This window comes from Kryptolebias marmoratus, linkage group LG11 (genome assembly GCF_001649575.2).
Source record: "Kryptolebias marmoratus isolate JLee-2015 linkage group LG11, ASM164957v2, whole genome shotgun sequence".
Lineage (NCBI taxonomy): Eukaryota > Metazoa > Chordata > Actinopteri > Cyprinodontiformes > Rivulidae > Kryptolebias > Kryptolebias marmoratus.
Window position 1 is genome coordinate 25,280,969 of NC_051440.1, and position 7,359 is coordinate 25,288,327.

At 40.5% G+C, this 7,359-nt stretch overlaps 2 non-coding genes across 2 annotated transcripts; one reads left to right on the forward strand and one right to left on the reverse strand.

The window, feature by feature from the left end:
• The first annotated feature begins 1,426 nt into the window (after positions 1-1,426).
• Positions 1,427-1,498, forward strand: trnap-cgg. The gene has a single exon. It is a non-coding gene; the product is annotated as a tRNA-Pro (tRNA).
• Positions 1,499-1,908: 410 nt separating this feature from the next.
• On the reverse strand, positions 1,909-1,980 carry trnap-ugg. The gene has a single exon. It is a non-coding gene; the product is annotated as a tRNA-Pro (tRNA).
• Positions 1,981-7,359: the final 5,379 nt, after the last annotated feature.

Consider the following 7,359-nt stretch of genomic DNA (forward strand, 5'->3'; position numbering starts at 1 on the left):
TGAGGCAGCACAATTCCTGCCCAGCTCACCGTTTCTGCTCAATAAAACAAGAATAACACTGCAAACATTCATCCAATATTTTATCTTATCCAATATGGAAAAACAGAGCAGGAACAAGACAAAAGATAGCAGCGGGAGAGTGAAGGGGAGATAAATGGGGGAGTTCATTTTCTATTATGAATGAGTGGCTCTGTGCGCTGCTTTGTTCAAAATGATTTTTTTAAAGCATCACGGAGTGCTGACGCAGCAAAACTTTGCTTTGTGCCTTGACTGATCGGGGCCGGTCTCTGGAGGCTGTAAAAGTCCTGTAGGAGCAAACAGAACTCTCCGAAACAGAAACATGGAGGGAAATTATGTGTAATAAAGCCAGCAGCCATGCTGTCCTTACCGGGTAGGTGTGTCTGCTGAGCATTACGAATACAGACCACCTGCAGCAGTGGGGTCCAAGCCTGGTCCTGGAGGGCCACCATCCTGCATAAATAGATGTTTCTCTGCTTTTCAGCAGGTCTTCATGTTCTGCAGAAGCCTGTTAATCACTCAGTCATTCAGATCAGGTGTGTCGAAGCAGAGAAACACCTAAAACCTTCAGAATGGAGTTCCTCCAGGACCAGGACTGGACCCCGCTGACCTTTCATGCCGCTAAGATAGCCATTTGTTTAAACCTTGAAACCAGAATTATCAATCTTATTTATTATTCTTATACCTCACATGATCTGTTAGCAACTGGATTATGTGTCGAGGAGCTACTATTTTAGCTCATTATCTGTTAAATTATCTGAATTAAAGCTGTTTTTGTCTCGGTTTCAAAGGTTAATCAGTTATAGATGCAGGTGAGAGTTTAATTAAAACCTGTCTAGATGTTCATGAGATATTTTGCTAACAAACAGACGCAGCTGTATCTAATAATTGTTGCTCTGTTGAAATGAGTTGAGCTCCAAAAGATCAACCCAGTAATTCATTAAAACTTCTCCTTCACCTTCAGCCATGTACAATAAAAACATTTCAGGTATTTTAGAAGAATATTTAAATATTGTATTTATAGTGTTGCAGTTGTTCCTCCAAGCTCAACAGTTTTCACTTCAAACCTCACCAATAACTATTGAAATCAACTCAGTTTGTTGGAATAAAACCTCTGAAACCGCTGGATGGATTTCAGAAAGTACTGAAAATGGCTACGGCCCTTGTAGCCACCCCCAATTTAAAATGGCCACTACAGCTATGTGGCATCAGTCAACAAAAAAAGTGGCTCTAACTCAGTCAGTTTAACAGATATTATGCTAACATTTGGTGTGGTAGTAGCTGAGAGTCATTCAGTCCATGAAGTTGTGCACAAAGCTATTTTTAAGGTATAACTTTCACATCTCAACATGAGAAAATCTCTGAAGTGTAAGGTGCGGGAGCAATGTTGAAGCTCAGCTGGACATCTGGCTCGTTGGTCTAGGGGTATGATTCTCGCTTCGGGTGCGAGAGGTCCCGGGTTCAAATCCCGGATGAGCCCTGATGATTGAGACACAAAGCTAAAATAAAATCAGCGCTAAGGAGTGAAAGTGTTGGTCCAAAGCCTGGGAGACACAGAGGGTTGTGTCAGGAAGGGCATTTGGTGAAAACACTTTTGCCAAAACTAACATTATGACGGCTCCTCTGCATCATGTCAGTCAGCTCTCTACCTTTGCCTGTCGTTGTTCTTAAATTTAGAGTTTCTACCCTCACTCCTCTTCCTCTTCCTCTGTGTCCTGGCATGTTTCCCTCCTCGTGGTCGTTGTTGACCAATCTGGCTTGGTGTCGCTTGGATGAACTCGCATGTTAGTTTTGGCAAAAGTGTTTTCACCAGGTGCCCTTCCTGACAAAACCAACACGAGACAGCTGGTTTTTATTTTAGCGTCTCAACCTGCTAGAGTTGGGCAGCTGGGGCTCGTCCGGGATTTGAACCCGGGACCTCTCGCACCCAAAGCGAGAATCATACTCCTAGACCAACGAGCCAGATGTTGAGCTTTAATATCGTCCCCCGTCTCACACATCAGAGTTTTAGACAGTTTTTCTAATGTTGACATATAAGAGTTATACCTTAAAAATAGCTTTGTGCTCAACTTCATGGATTAAATGATTCTCAGCTACTACCATATCAAATTTTAATTTAATATCCAAAGCTTTCGACCAACACAAGACACTCCCTTCTGCTCCTTCGCAGCTGATTTTGTTTTAGCTTTGTGTCTCAACCTGCAAGAGTCCAGCTGGGGCTCGTCCGGGATCTCTCGCTCCCGAAGCAAGAATCATACTCCTAGACCAACGAGCCAGATGTGCAGCTGGCTGACGTGATGCAGAGCAGGAAGGTAGATGTATTATCTGCACAAGAGACCATGATTATCTCTTTTTATTGTAGTTATTTGCACATCAACAAACATTACGTTCCTGTCTTCCACAGAGTTCTGAAAAACTAAATATCAAACTTTCTACAAACTCCTTTTTCTTGGTTTCACGTTATCCAGATGTGCTTCAGAAACCAGGAACTTCTCCCCGTGCTCACAGTGTAGGACATAGTAATATATTTCTTTATTATTTAGACCGCTTCTGTCAATATTCTGCGAGGTTGAAGGAGCTTTAGCTTTAATAAAGACAGAAGAACAGATGGCTTTACTTCCAGCTGAAAATACGGAGGGAGATTTGTGTCTTCTGTTGCAATATTGCTACACGAGCCACAAACTGATGGAAAAGATCAGAGTTTCCTGCGACATTTGAGTTCTGGAGCAGGAGGGAAGGTGTTGGTCAAACCCAGACTTATTTCAGGTCTGAACAGTGACCGAGCTCCTCCTCCTCCTCAGGACTAATGAAGGTGGAGCTGCTTTCTTCCAAGCAGCTGGTTCCAGGCCAGGAGCTGTTAACTCAATTAATTTTATTCAGATTACTCACAGGTTATCTGTCTTTTTTTTGTTTATTCACGTGCAGCTCGTGTTGCAGCTCCAAGCCGAGCTTCAGGGCTGCTTTGTCATCTTCCTTCGAAAGGCCTAATTAAACCCCAGCTGCCACATCAATTTATTTATATTTATACAATAAGAGCAGATTTATCACAAGCTCATTACAGATTTGGTAAAATGTCTCCAAACAACAATTAACCTCTGATTATAAAGATTATAATCAGGTTATTGGATGTTTATAGTGCCTGGTTAATTAAATTAATCTTAATAATATTTGTTTATTGATTAATCGATTGATTGATTATTGGTATATGCAACAACTCGAGGCCTCAGAGCTCTTTCTGTTCAGCCTGTAAAGTAATAATTTGCACGCAGGTTGATTACAGACTCAGATACTGAGAAAAAAACATAAACACATTTGGGTCGGAGCCAGCTGGGACAGTTGACGGAGCGTGTCTTGTTCCTGATGCATCAATCAGCTGTCTCCTTATGATTTCCCTGCAGAGCACACACTGATTGATTTAAATCTCTGATCTTCAAAACCTCAAATCGGAGCAGCTTTAACCTAATCACATCCTGATTCTCCCTTTCTCCCTGAAACCTTCTCCAGACGTGAAGACAAAAGTGATCACAGGCAGAAAGCAGCTCGCCGCTCCCTGACGCCACGTTAAACCTCTTATTTGATGCACGGTGCTCCTTTAAAAGTCCTGCAAAGACAGAGCACCACCTATGGGGTGCCACCAGGGACATAAATCAGAATTAACGTCCATATAGACATATGAAATTAAAGTCTTCCACATACTATATGTGGAACCCGGGACCCCTCTGCATTGAGAGGTCCTCTTTTATAAAATGAATCACTTTTTGTTTTTATTCCAGCTTGAACTGAATTTACCAACAAGTAAAAATGTGCCAAACATTTAAACATTGTTTTGTTTTAAAATGCATCCCCTTTCTACACTTATATCCAACATCTCCATTATTCTGGTGCTTTAAGATCCTGTTTTTTATTTACTTTTTATGCTGACAGTATTTCTGCTTGTTAAAATATATATTATCAATCACTGGACAGATTTTAATTAAACTTTCAAAGAGCAATCCTTGGATGTGCATCAACTTTTGGAGCCAACCTGATTCCTGATGGCCGCCACAGCTAATCAATATTAGCCAACAAACTACTACTTGGGGTGGTAGTAGCTGAGAGTCATTCACAACACATACTCTGAGCGTGAGCTTGCTCCTAATGTTGTTTTAAAGATTTAATAGTTAAAAAATCTGAATTAAAAGGTGGCAGGTCCTTTAAGAAATGCTAGACTTTTAATTATTGCGTTTTTTGCTTTTTGTTAGTTCTTATTTCTTAATTTTATCTTTATTTACTCAGGAAAAAGAGCAGCACCAAAGAATATCTAATGTGTGTGTTTATAAATCTGCTTGATAGCTTTTTAATTTACTTTTCTAATAGTTTTTTCTTTCTGTCTGTCACCTGTGAGCAGATTTTAGTTGCCAGACGGTAAACAGTTTTGAGCATTTTATAATAAAAAGTTATATCTGTATTTAAACTTAAACAGGGAAATCTGGTGTTTTATGCCTAAACCTGCTGACTGAAGTCAGTTTTTCTGAGTAATAATTAGCCGTTTGTTGTTTTGTGAGCTGTAGATCAGTTTCATTTTATTGTCATTTTGCTGTCACTGTTACTGCAGGCAGCTGGACTTCAGACTGAATGAACTCATTTGATGTTTTTTCATGTATGTTCTTCCTTTATTCCATTGCCTCCAAATAAACACCCTTCTGACCACTTTCTGCAGCTGCTTTATCCTAATCAGGGTTGCAGGGAGCTGGAGCCTAAATATCTCATCCACAGACAATTGATCGTCTCCCCCCAGGAGGTCAAAAGCAATTCAGAACAAATTGCTTTTTCAGTGTGAACAAATTTAAGCAACGTCGAGAGGCCGCTCCGCCAAATATTCCCACAGCAACTTGTGTATTTGAGTCCAAACTCATAAACTCGTCTTAGAATTTAGATTAAATCAAAATGGTTTGGTATTTAAGAACGCGCAGGCTTTTTGTCTTGCTTGTTTGCTTACACGAGTTGTTACAAGCTGCGAAGCAGACGTGGAAAAGCTGCGATCCAACAGCTTAATCCCTTTTTTTTCTTTATTACAACTTGCTGTGGAATAAGCATTTTTTGAGAAGGAAATGTAGAAGTTTATGTAGCTGATCGGTATAAATTACAGACCCTGAAATCTTTCTTTAATGACCTAATTAACTGAATACAGTTCAGTGAGGAGTTCACACAAGTCAGCACATTTTCTGCAGGTATGACACTTGATCCAATGCTCCGAATATCCCGACCTCCTCTGCATGTCATTAACAGGCTGCTGCAGAAGAGCTCAGTTTGTTATTAGACCTATATTTACAACATATTTATATGTATGCATACTGAAACCGGATGACGAGCTCCGCGCGCTCACACACTCGCAGACTCCAGGGTCGATTTATAATCTTCAAGATGACTTTCCCACAGTCCAGTGCTCTGGTTATTGCCCTTCCATGTAATTAGATTTCAGGGAAATTAAAAACTGATTGCACTGGGGTTTTGATCCAGCCCACCAATGCTGCAACACACTCAGGAACATAACTCACTCACCAACACACACACACACACAAGGTGCTAGTAGTAAAGTTTAATTTCTTTTAGATGTTTTGATTGCATATTTCTGATTTTCTGAATAAACTATGTTTTATGTTAAAAGCTGTTTAACAAAGACTTGTGTAAATTAGTTCATGAATTTAAAGAAGAATAAGAAAAGTGGTTAAAATGCTTTTTTTTATATATATATCATGAAAAGCAGCTAAACCTTATCAGGCTGTGGAGTAAATACCTGACTGACACCTCAAAGAAAAAGGTCCTGTTGACTTGCAGAGCCATATGTCCTCCATCCATCTTCTTTCACTTATTTATGATCGGGTCAAAGCTGCAACAGGTCCAGGAAACTCTTCCTCTCTCTCTCCAGGTGGATCCCAGGTGGATATATAACCCCTGCAGCAGGTTCTGGGTCAACCTGTGGGTTTCCTCCTGTAGAGGAGCTCCAGACGGGCACCTCAGCTGACTTCTTTCGATGAGGAGGAGCAGCGGCTCTACTCCAAGCTCCCCTCGGATGATGGAGCTCCTCACCTTTTCTCTTAAGGGCTTTTTCTTCACAATCCACACCTTATAGGTGAGATCGATGAAGCTCCCATCCGTCAGTCCATGTCTCGCACCACTCCATTGCACCATGACCCACCCGCTGTCAGTCTGTTCCTGGTTTCAGCTGTGGTTCCGCTCATTACGTTCAAGTTTTTCTGATCCTGTTTGTGTTCGTGAACAGGATCTCAAGGCAGTCATTTTTGCAGATTATGTGGTTCTGTTCGAACCTTGACCTTTGGTCTAAAGCTGAGCAAAGACCCGTCGATTTTTACATTTCTTTTTGATTATATCACTTTAAACAACATGAGCATGAGAATCCAAATAGAAACCACAATAAGTTGTTTTTATTTTGATCAGAAATATTTGAATTTGTTAGTTTTCACCTGCAGCCTGAAGCGAAGTGGTAACATGATTTTAAAGATTCGATCTGAAGCTGCTGCAGAGCTCGCTTTCTGCTCCAGCTGCTGCATCACCAAACACAGAATCCCTGCTGCATGGCCACACAGTAAAACACATAAAACATCTTGCAAGTTTTTTGTGTTTTTTCCATTTTTCAAAATTACCACAAAAAAACATAAGGTATGAAAGCCATCAGCCTCCCTAAAGTACAGTTTGCTGTGATTTATCATCTCTATCGGCCTGAAAGAACCACCTACCACCTGGATGTGTTAATTAGTGTCTGCCCTTGTGCAGAACGACTCAGCAGGTTCGGAAATTTCTTTTGAAGAAACCACAAACTAGATTACATGTAAGCGTGTTGATAAGCATGAAAAAGAGTCAGTTGAAAGCTTGATAACTCGTAATAACTTTTAATTTTGGTCAAAGGGGAAGAAGCAACACACAAGGAAACCAGAATCAGTCTTAACCAACGTGTTATCAAGATTAATTTGTTTAAATGCATCTATTGTTTAAACAAAAAAGACAGAATAAAACATTTCCTGTGGATAGAAGCATTTCCTTTACTTCTCCAGCTTGGACAAAGCCTGGCAGATGTTGCTGTTTTTAATGCATTATCTCCTCATTCAAAGTTATTACTTCTGGTTCTGTCTGACCTTTTTGACAGGTTGATGTCATAAAACCTTGGTTGTGGTATCTGTCTGGATGAAAGCATCAGATAAGATCCCTCTGATGTCCCAATAAGCAGAGGTATATTGATAAAATGTCAGCTGTTCCCGCGCCTTCCTTTCTTCTCGTTGTTTACTTCTTGTTCCACACCTAATAACGAGTGTTTTATCTTCCTGTTGCAGCCCGAGGAGAAAG